Source organism: Bison bison, unplaced genomic scaffold, assembly GCF_000754665.1.
Source record: "Bison bison bison isolate TAMUID 2011002044 unplaced genomic scaffold, Bison_UMD1.0 scf7180017864471, whole genome shotgun sequence".
Lineage (NCBI taxonomy): Eukaryota > Metazoa > Chordata > Mammalia > Artiodactyla > Bovidae > Bison > Bison bison.
This window is the reverse complement of record NW_011495032.1, coordinates 20,757,606-20,769,037: the sequence shown is the minus strand read 5'-3', so window position 1 is coordinate 20,769,037 and position 11,432 is coordinate 20,757,606. Positions and strand designations below refer to the sequence as shown.

The 11,432-nt window shown below is 35.8% G+C and overlaps 1 protein-coding gene across 3 annotated transcripts in view; it reads right to left on the bottom strand.

The window, feature by feature from the left end:
- PLCL1 (phospholipase C-like 1) overlaps positions 1 to 11,432 on the bottom strand; it is a 369,884-nt gene that overhangs the window by 88,138 nt on the left and 270,314 nt on the right. The window contains exon 1 of one of the 3 annotated variants that reach the window (XM_010860924.1): positions 5,777 to 5,809. The exons of the other annotated variants lie outside the window; for them this stretch is intronic. The gene's annotated coding sequence lies outside the window, so the exon portion shown is untranslated. Of the gene's footprint in view, positions 1 to 5,776; positions 5,810 to 11,432 lie in introns of those variants that run through there. 3 annotated transcript variants of the gene reach the window in all.

The following is an 11,432-nucleotide window of genomic DNA, read 5'->3' as shown; positions in this document are numbered from 1 at the left end:
GCTACATGAAGTATATGTTTTTGCTTATTATAAGTACCAGGGGACTTTGTTACCCTACTGTGTCTTGGCAGCACCCGTAAGAATGAAATGAAGGGGACACCAATAAAGGTCATCTGACAATTATTCAATGGCTTCTGAAGAAGGACATGCTGCTACCAATCCTATTCCTCTAAGACAGATGTCCACCTCACACTCAAACACTACATTTAAAATTCATTGGTAGCCTGTGCAACTCTCAACAGAGGTGCCAAGAACCAAGTGGGCCTGGAGACCGAGATAGGATTCTGTCCTTCCTCACGAGACTCCCTACACAGCAGGCCCAGGAATCCTGGCTGAACTTATGCCAGAGCCAACTCCATTGTTTCTGGTATGAGGATTAATCAGAGGTGCTCTTTAGAGAAGGCAGCATGTCATGGTCCCTATAATAAGAGAGTCTGTAATGAAGAATATGTAAAATATGGTTTTAACAACTATATTGCTAACACATCTCTTTCAGGGTCCTATTGCAGGGATCAAATATTGGGTTGGCCAAAAGGCTCGTTCAGGTTTTTCTGTAACATCTTACAGAAAAACCCAAATGAACCTTTTCACCAACCCAAAAGAATGCCCTAATTATTTCATAGGTATAACCATATATTGATGCTTAATTCGGGCATCCATCAAGAAATTGATATTTAATTCAGTTCAGTTCAGTCGCTCAGTTGTGTCCAACTCTTTGCAACCCCATGAATTGCAGCACGCCAGGCCTCCCTGTCCATCACCATCTCCCAGAGTTCACTCAAACTCACGTCCATCAAGTCGGTGACGCCATCCAGCCATCTCATCCTCTGTCATCCCCTTCTCCTCCTGCCCCCAATCCCTCCCAGCATCTGAGTCTTTTCCAATGAGTCAACTCTTCCCATGAGGTGGCCAAAGTACCGGAGTTTCAGCTTTAGCATCATTCCTACCAAAGAACATCCAGGGCTGATCTCCTTTAGAATGGACTGGTTGGATCTCCTTGCAGTCCAAGGGACTCTCAAGAGTCTTCTCCAGCACCACAGTTCAAAAGCATCAATTCTTTGGCGCTCAGCTTTCTTCACAATCCAACTCTCACATCCATACATGACCACTGGAAAAACCATAGCCTTGACTAGAAGGACCTTTGTTGGCAAAGTAATATATCTGCTTTTCAATATGCTATCTAGGTTGGTGATAACTTTTCTTCCAAGGAGTAAGCGTCTTTTACTTTCATGGCTGCAGTCACCATCTGTAGTGATTTTGGAGCCCCCAAAAATAAAGTCTGACACTGTTTCCACTGTTTCCCCATCTATTTCCCATGAAGTGATGGGACCAGATGTCATGATCTTCGTTTTCTGAATGTTGAGCTTTAAGCCAACTTTTTCACTCCTCTTTCACTTTCATCAAGAGGCTTTTTAGTTCCTCTTCACTTTCTGCCATAAAAGTGGTGTCATCTGCATATCTGAGGTTATTGATATTTCTCCCAGCAATCTTGATTCCAGCTTGTGCTTCTTCCAGGAGAGGCATTAAAATCTATGCATAATTTTGTTTTTTCATTCCAAACTAATGTTGCATATACTTAAACTAAATTTTCTGAAAAATTAAAATTCAATAGGAATGGAACATTATTAAGTTCATTTCAAAAATGTTGCTGAAAAAAATTCCCATTTTCCTTTGTGTGCTAAACAAGCAGCTCACAGAATAGTTTCTGCTTCATTTTGACTTTTCAATTTTTAATGGTAATATTTACCATCAAATATGAGACACTATTATATTATTTACATTGATTTCAGTCAATGTGGAATTTAAACATAGTCTCCAGTCATCCAAATCTGAATAAAACAAATTTAAAACTGAAAAGGAAATACCCAATATGTTTCAATACTATGTGAGTTCTACCATTTGTTACCATAGGGTGTTATTGGAGCTGAATTTCAGAAACAGATGTGATTTTTAAAAATAAAATCATGTAAAACTTGAAATTTGCTAGGAGAGTAGATCTTAACAGTTCTCATCACAAGAAAAACAAATTTTAAATATGCACAGTGATAGATGTTAACTAAACTTATTCTGGTAATCATTTCACAACATATACATACATCAAATCATTATGTTGCACATCCAAAACCAATACAATGAATTTATCAATTAAATCTCAATTTAAAACAGAATCTCATTCAGAGCTATATTAGCTTAAGTGGAAATAAGGTTATAGTCAACCTTGCTTCAGAGCATAAAGTTGAACTGATGAAATAGAATTTGAAAAATGATCATATTCCAAGAATTCATGATTTTTCTGTGCAACATTTGATAAGAACAGATTTAAGACTTTATACATCATTTATAAATTTCAATTGGGCTAAATATACAATACATAGCTACTAGTGGCATGTTTTAGAGGTAGATAAGTGCCATTGGACTATATAGAAATTAACATGTTTAGGTTTCTCATTAAGAGAAAAATATCTTACAAGAGATTTAAAAACAATAAATTTACTTTATGAAACATTTTCTAAATGTGTGTGACTCTGAACATAAAGATTAAATGTCAATATAACAGCATAATTCTATTCAAAGCTAAAATACAATTCATTTATAGTCTAAATCCATTTTTCTCTACACGTGGAGAAGTCTAGCCTTCATTTAATAAATAAATGTATATCAACAAATGGGCCATTCTTGCATTTGCATTAAGTTTTATAGGTTCTAAAATTTATACTTAAGTTATTTTAAAATTTCCTAGTTGAATATTTCTTCTGTAATAGATTCTGAAGTGCAATCTCTAAACTTTCTATAAGGCAGATTCCTGAACCACATATAAAATAGACCTAATGCAATGTAAAAATGCATCCTTAATATTTTTCTCTTATGATAATAATGAAATATGTGAACTTGACTTGAACATCAAGATGAATCTGATTAAAGGTTTCAAGTTTTATCCATAACTTCTGAATGGGTTAGTAGCATCTAATACTTTAATCCTTATTGTATTACCTTGGTTTAACTGAACATTAGCATCTGTCCATGTGCAACACACAGATGGCAGATCTCAGAGAATGTATATTTTCAGCACAGAGACTCCTTTAGGGTGAAGGCTCCCTGATACCCAGTGAAGGCTCCATAGTCAAAACAAAAACAAATCTATTGTCTTAATTTAGAAAAATGTAAAAAGAAACTATATAGGGACAGTTTTTATTTGAGATAATAAAATTCAAAGTCCTAAAAATTCAAATACCTTACTTATAGAAATTACTGTATTCTCCCCAAAGCATTGGATTGGGGACTAACTGATTTTAGTTACCATCACCACCTACTTTCATGACTTTATGACAGGCAAAAAGTTCGATATCTGTTGTTTTTATTTATTAGAATAATGTAATAATTTCTGGTCTAACTCATAGAGTTATCTCAAGGATCAAAGGAAATAAAGCATGCTAAATTCCTCTGAAAAACATAAAACTCCAAAGGAGTGAATTATAGATCCATCTTACTTATGAATAAAGTAAAATATAGCAATATTTAAAAAAGTAATCAAGTTTTTAAAAAATCAGGTTTATTACAGAAATATAAGAATGTATCAGCACTAAGAAAGCCATCAATGTAATCCAGTAAATAAATAAGCTAAAAGAGAAAAACAATATGATCCTACCTATAAATTCCTCCAAGGTAATACAATATTAATTCCAAAGAAAACACTCAGTAAACTGAAAAAGAAGGTAACTTCCTTTACATGATCAAAATCCTATTTCAGAATCCTAAAGGAAAGGTCATACCAACTGGTAAAGATTTAGAAGAATTCTCATTAAAATTTTAAAAGTAACAAAACAAAAGGCTAATATTTATTCTACATTTTAACATGACTCTGGGTACTTCGATCAAAGCATAAAACAAGCATAAGAAATTAAGCATAATATATGATAAATGAAGTGAAAGATCATTACTAGTCACAGAGGTGATAATTATTTACCTAGAAAATTCAAAAGAATCAACTGAAAATTATTAGAAATAATAAAAGAGATGGTGGCAAAATAAAGTATAAATATAAAAAATTAATAGCTTTCTTATACAACAATTTGCTTCTAAATGTAATGGCAGGGATGAGTAGAAGTGAGAGAAACCCATTCAAATTAACAACAGATATTGTAAACAAGCCAAGAATAAATTTAACGAGATACATGTAAAAATTATGCATAAAATTTTATTTCATATAAAGTTGAAAAAGAGGATCAAATAAATGAAAACATTAAAAAATTACTGGAAAGATAATGTTGGTAAAATTCAAGTGCTATACTAATTAGTAGATAAATACAATAAAATTCTAATGAAAAGTCCAGTGGAATTGTTTCAAGGGGTAGGGTGGAAGTGGCATTTAAAATAACAAAGGAAATAATATATTAGTCAAGTATTAGTGTTGAAAAATTCACTATTCATTTGAACAAAAATATAAGTAAATTTCTCTTTCATGCCAGACCTAATAATTATTTTAGATGGATTAAAGATACAATAGGGTTTAGAAGTACTAGAAAAGATGTAATCGTATATTTCTATAGTTTGGGGTGGGGAAGATCTCTTCTTAAATAAATCAAGGCCACACAAGACACAGAAGAAAAGACTGGTAGGTATGAGCACAAAAAAGCTTAAAACTGTATCCAGTTTTTTTTTAATTCTCAAACTGAAAAATATTTGATATATGTTTCTTAATTTATAAAATTTGCTCACAAACTAATTTTGGAAAAGATAAATTCACAAAATTATACAACTGTTTCAAAATTAAGGAAAAGATGCTCAAACACAAATACTTGATACACAAATAAATTTATTAATTTGCATACCAGATTATTATAGGTTAAAAAAGATGTCAGGTTATAGAGAAAAGGGAATTTTTGTATAATGTTAGATTAGTATAAAATGGACCAATTTTTCCAGAAGGCAATGTGATAAATGTTTTAAAATGTTAAAGATGTGTCTACTTTGATCTAGCAATATCACTTTTGAGACTTTATCTTAAGGAAATATTTGAACAAAGAGGCAAAGATTTAAGTACATGGAAATTCAATGCTACTCTGTGAATAATATTAAGGAAATTAGAAATAAACTAATAAACTGAACACTCATTCCTAGTAAGGACTGGCAAAATAAATTATAACACATTCATGCAAAAAGATTCTATGTAGTTCTTATAAAGGTGACATAGATCCATAAATCTTAAAAGGGATAATCTGTGTGTGGATGTGTGTGTATGTGTCCTTAAAAAATAAATAATATAAAACAGTACATATATTATGAGATCACATCACTAATATATAACAAATCTGAAAGGCTCTATTCCAAGTGGTAATATTGGTTATCTCTAGGGGAAATGAAGGAGAATTATGAAAATAGTTTTCTCTGTTTTGTTCAAATTATTCACAATTAACATATATTAGCATACAGTATTAAAAAAATATTAAAGATGTTTCCATAGCATTGGGTTCCCTGGTAGCTCAGCTGGTAAAGAATCTACCTGCAGTGCGGGAGACCTGGGTTTGATCCCTGGGTTGGGAAGATCCCCTGGAGGAGGGCATGACAACCCACTCCAATATTCTTGCATGGAGAATCCCCATGGACAGACAGAGCAGCCTGTGGGGCTACAGTCCACAGGGTCACATAAAGACATGACTGAGCAACTAAGCACACATAGTCCTATAATTACCTCATTAATTATCAGAAAGTTGTACTTTGTAGAGATAATGATATATATCTATAAAGAGTTAACTTGAGGCATAATAAAGTGCATTACCTTATTTTTAGGACTTCCCTGGTAGCTCAGTTGGTAAAGAATCCACCTGCAATACAGGAGAACCCAGTTTGATTCCTGGGTCAGAAAGTTCCCCTGGAGAAGCAATAGGCTACCCACTTCAGTATTCTTGGGTTTCCCTGGTGGCTCAGATGGTAAAGAATCTGCCTGCAATGCAGGAGACCTGGGTTTGATCCCTGGGTTGGGAAGATCCCCTGCTAGAGGGCATGGCAACACACTCAAGTATTCTTGCCTGGAGAATCCCCATGGACAAAGGAGCCTGCCGGGCTACAGCCCATGGGGTCACAAAGAGTCAGAGATGGCTGAGCGACTAAGCACACACACACACACACACACACACCTTACATTTATGAAAATAATTATACCAATATTATTTTAGTTAATATAAAACTTAATATATTTATTATTCTTAGGATTGGCCAATGTGTTTCTATTACAGCATGACAAAATATCCCCTAAATATGATAAATCTTTGATTTGGAAATTATTTTAGAATCTTACACTTTAGAACTACTGACTTTAATTCATGTATGAATGTGGAGTTGAACCATAAGAAAGCTGAGCACCGAAGAAGTGATGCTTTAGAACTGTGGTGTTGGAGAAGATTCTTGAAAGTCCCTTGGACTGCAAAGAGCTCAAACCAGACAATCTTAAAGGAAATCAGTCCTAAATATTCACCGGAAGGACTGATGCTGAAGCTGAAGCTCCAATACTTTGGCTACCTGATGCGAAGAACTGACTTATTGGAAATGACCCTGTTGCTGGGAGATTGAAGGCAGAAGGAAAAGGGGATGACAGAAGATGAGATGGTTGGATGGCATCACCGACTCGATGAACATGAGTTTGAGCAAACTCTGGGAATTGGTGATGGACAGGGAGGCCTGGTGTGCTGCAGTCCATGGGATCGCAAAGAGTCAGACACGACTAAGTGACTGAACTGACTTTAATTAGCCTTGGTGAAAGCAGTGTTCAAAGCACAATGCAATATTACAGCGTATCTGTAAAATTAACCTCATTAGTACTTAAACAATCAATTTAATGAAAATGTGTAGTATATCTCCTTTTGAATCAGACTTTTGCTACCTTTGAGAATAAATATAAGTAGATGAATGTTCCCAGAGGAAGAAAAGGAGATTAAACTGAGATTTCCTGACTAGTTGTTTAAATCAATTGATTTCAATTAAATGCACACCACTGATAATGAGATTCAAATCTGCTGTATTAAATTAGGAATTAAATATGCTTCAGAGAAATTGGAATCACTAAGAATTCCATGTAGGTTACAAGAAGTTTAATCTTTCAGAGAACACATCCTTTTCAATAATTTTCATTAAATACAAAGTGTAGCCCTACAAGTTCTCTTGTAGCTTTGACCTAATCCTCTATTTTCACATCTAGATATGCTTTTCAAACTTGCCTTTGTGTTTTATACTCAACGCATTCGCTCTCCTTTTTTTTTCTTCTTTGGAAGACATAGTACACAAAAGTATCTTTTATTGTTTCCTAATCCATACTTCCAGTAATCATGTATGGATGTGAGAGTTGGACTATAAAGAGAGCTGAGCGCCAAAGAATTGATGCTTTTGAACTGTGGTGTTGGAGAAGACTCTTAAGAGTCTCTTGGACTGCAAAGAGATCAAACCAGTCCATCCTAAAGGAAATCAGTCTTGAATGTTCATTGGAAGGACTGATGCTGAAGATGAAACTCCAATACTTTGGCCACCTGATGTGAAGAACTGATTCATTGGAAAAGACCCTGCTGCTGGGAAAGATTGAAGGCAGGAGAAGAAGGGGACGACAGAGGATGAGATGGCTGGATGGCGTCACCGACTTCATGGACATGAGTTGAGTAAGCTCCGGGAGTTGGTGATGGACAGGGAAGCCTGGCATGCTGCAGTCCATGGGGTCGCAAAGAGTCAGACATGAGTGACCGACCGAACTGAATCCATATTTCTTTATTGCTTTAATTATAGCAAGAGTCCCTTCTTTAATATAGGTTTCTTATCTAAACTCAACTGACCCAAATTCACAAAGTTGTTTCTATACATCTTTGCCACTTAAAACACTCTACTGTAACTACACTTAACTTCCTACATTTACCTTGTGAATCTTAGGAAATTCAGCTAATGAACCTAATAGTCTAACTTGAATGCTACCTAAAATAGCAAATATTTCTCTGAATCATTTTTACACTTTCAAGAAAAATAGTATTTGTCAATATGTTAAAATACACTACATCTGCTCAATAACCACCAGGATGGTTGCCGCATAAGAATATAATCTGCAGTATGAGAATATAATCATAAGAAACAGTGAGCAATGTAACTAGGATAAAAATGCTCTCATCCCATGTAAATGTGAGCCAGTTTCAGTTGAAATACAAACAGTCAATTATGGTGCATATTCCTAAGCATTGTCTCACTGTTTTAAGAAACTGCCAGGTGGCTTGCTTTCTTGGCACTGAGAGAAGTTTACAAAACCCTATGAAATTTGAAATAGTTAGACTTGTTCATCTTAGCAGTTTTAAAAATGGGATGAACATCACAGCCTTTTACAGGACTGTAAATTAGCACATACTGATCTCTAGGCTATCAATTTCTCTGAACACAAAGATATTAAAACACAATTTGAATTGTGTGGGGTTTTTGTTGTTGTTATATAAGGTCATTAGTTTTACTAAAAAGCTTTGCATTCCCATTTGTTGATGAAACTGACTGGCACACCGGATGAGATTTTATCACAAGGAGAGTGAATCCCATGGTGAAGAAATAAAAGAAAAATATTCACATTACAGATTCTTCTTTAGTACTTAATCATAAAAGGATCATGGGCAGCATGGATTCCAAGTCATGCTGGGTCAGTTAAATTAAATTTGTTTCAAAATAATGCTTCATCTCTTATATCTCATTTATATTGCCAGTAAAAAGAAAATTAAAGTCACGTATTACTATAAAACTGGTAGAATGACAGGCAAATAAAATAATTAATGAAGCCATTTATAATCTATAACCCTTTTCTTAAAACAGCATTTCAACTAAACACTTCACAATGAAAAGGCATAGTAATTTACAAATAGCTTAGAGATTAATCTCTAATCTCTTTAGAAAAAGGGACTTGACGCACAGCATATTTAAAGTTAATTAGTATTGCTATCAGGAAAGCTTGTAAAGAATTAAAAAGTAAATCCACAATGAATTCACTACATTTACTTTCATAATATTATCTCTAGGTGATTTCTTAATAGTAATTTTATATATTGAATGACAGTAACAGCTAGCCCTACCTATGAGAGTGACTAAGTTCATTATTCTCCAAGTAAAACCACTTTATGTTTATAAATGAAAATCAAAATAAAGAGTATAAGAGCATCTCACATTTTTAAGAAGTTTTATACTTTGCAAAGGGCTTCCACATTTGTCTGCTTATGAAATCGCCACAAGATTTTAAAGGTGAGAAAATCCAAGACACAAAAAGACTGAATGACTTGCAGCTGGCAGAGTGAATGCTAAACCCAGATATTCCTATTCCTGACTGAATTTTTTCCTATAAGCTCACATTACCTCTGCATTTTACTGCTCCAATTTTCTAGTTCCCAGTGTATTTTCTCATCCCTTCACCTTGGTAAGGAATGCAAAATTTACAACTCCAGCTATTTTCTCTCACCCAATGCTAAATAATGGGAACTGACTGTCATTTTAACTAGTTATCTCCTCCTAACTGTGCTATTTTACTTGGTAAAAATGTCCCTCAAGAAGAAGGACCACAAAAAAAGGATATGTATGGAAAGTAATTTTGCAGTATTTTTAATCCTTTCAAGATAAATTTATGGGACCTCTGCAGGAGACATAGGAAACTCGGGTTCAATTCCTGGGTCAGGAAGATTCCCTGGAGAAGGAAATAGCAACCGACTCCAGCATTCGTGCCTGGAAAATCCCGTGGACAGAAGAGCCCGGCGGTCACAAAGAGTCGGACATGGCTGAGCACGCACACATTCAGCTTGGTGTCAGGGACTCATTCAAGTGAATAGGTAGGCACTCAGCTTGGAAATAGGTGTACTGTAATGCCACTTGTAGTAGAAAGATATGTTAAAAATAATCAAACAAACATATAATCAAAATTATTTTTTAAATGCCTGAAAGAAAGTAATTTAGGTACAGGGGCTAATTTAGATTGGAGTGGGTTCCTACCATTCCCCTGAGGAACTGACATTTAAACTAGGCAACCGGCCAGACAAATAGTGTGGGAAGAGTATTCTATGCAGAAGAAACAACATGGGAAGATCCTAAAGTAACTAAAGTACTGCAGACCAGTGTAGCAAATGTGTGGTGAGAGAAGGGGAAAAAAATAAAGCTGGAGGAGCAGGCAGAAGGCAAGTCAGATAAGGCTGTGAAAGCCATTTCTGAAAAATCTGGAGTTCATGCCATGTAGATTTTAAGTCAGAAAGGTGAAAGTTCATACATTAAAAATATCTCTAACTGCTGGATAATGAATTTGGGGATATAGAACTATCAAGGAAGCAATCCCTTAGACGGTGATTGCAGGAGATCCAAGTATACTAAGTGGGGTGGGAATGAGAGAGAAGTGGGGTTATTGAGGATTTACTGGAACTGGAATGGAAAATGAGAAAAGGAAGAAGGGGCTACCACAGGTGACCCCCAGATCTCTGGTTTGAGCAATGGGGAGGTTGGAGTAGTTAAGACTAGAGAAGGAGGAGATTTGTGAGTGGTTCTGGAGGTGCTGAGAATAAAGTTGCAAAAAGAGGACTAGACCTCAGGACAGACATATGGGTTCAACATAAATTTGGGAACTGTCAGGTTATTTGTGGTATCTGAAGCCATAGGACTGGGTGAAATAACTTTAAGGGGAAAAGGGCAAAATAAAAAGAGAAGCATATCTAGCACTGACCTTTGGGAAAGTATATTTTGAGATCACTTACAAAGGAGATGGATAATGAAAGCCAAAGCAGTAGGAGGAAGCCAGAAGAGTATGTTGTCATGACAGCCAAGAAAAGAGGACATTCTAAGAAGGAAGGCGTGGTCAGCTGTGGTGAATGCTAGTAAGACGTCTAGTAATGTTGCAGGAAGGGGGACCACTTCCAGGGCCCGAAACTGGGTTTTTATCTAACACTTAGAAATGAATTGTCCAAGGAGACACATGTGCTGACAAAGCAAGAGATTTTATTGGGAAAGGGCACCCGGGTGGAGAGCAGTAGGGTAAGGGAACCCAGGAGAACTGCTCTGCCGCAGGGCTTGGAGTCTCAGGTTTTATGGTGATGGGCTTATTTTCCAGGTGGTCTTTGACGAATCATTATGATTCAGAGTCTTTCCTGGTAGTGCACGCATCGCTCAGCCAAGATGGATGCTAGAGAGAGGGATTCTGGGAAGTGGACAGACACGCGGTGTCTCCTTTCAATCTTTCCCGAACTCTTCCGGTTGGTGGTGGCTTATTAGTTCCGTATTCCTTATCAGGATCTCCTGTCATAAAACAACTCATGCAAATGGTTACTATGGTGCCTGGCCAGGGTGGGCGGTTTCAATCAGTGTGCTTCCCCTAACAGTAAGATGGAAAGAGCTGTCCACTGGATTTGATAACATGAATGCTCTTGGTGGTCTTAGAGTGGGCAGTGTCAGCAGAGTGG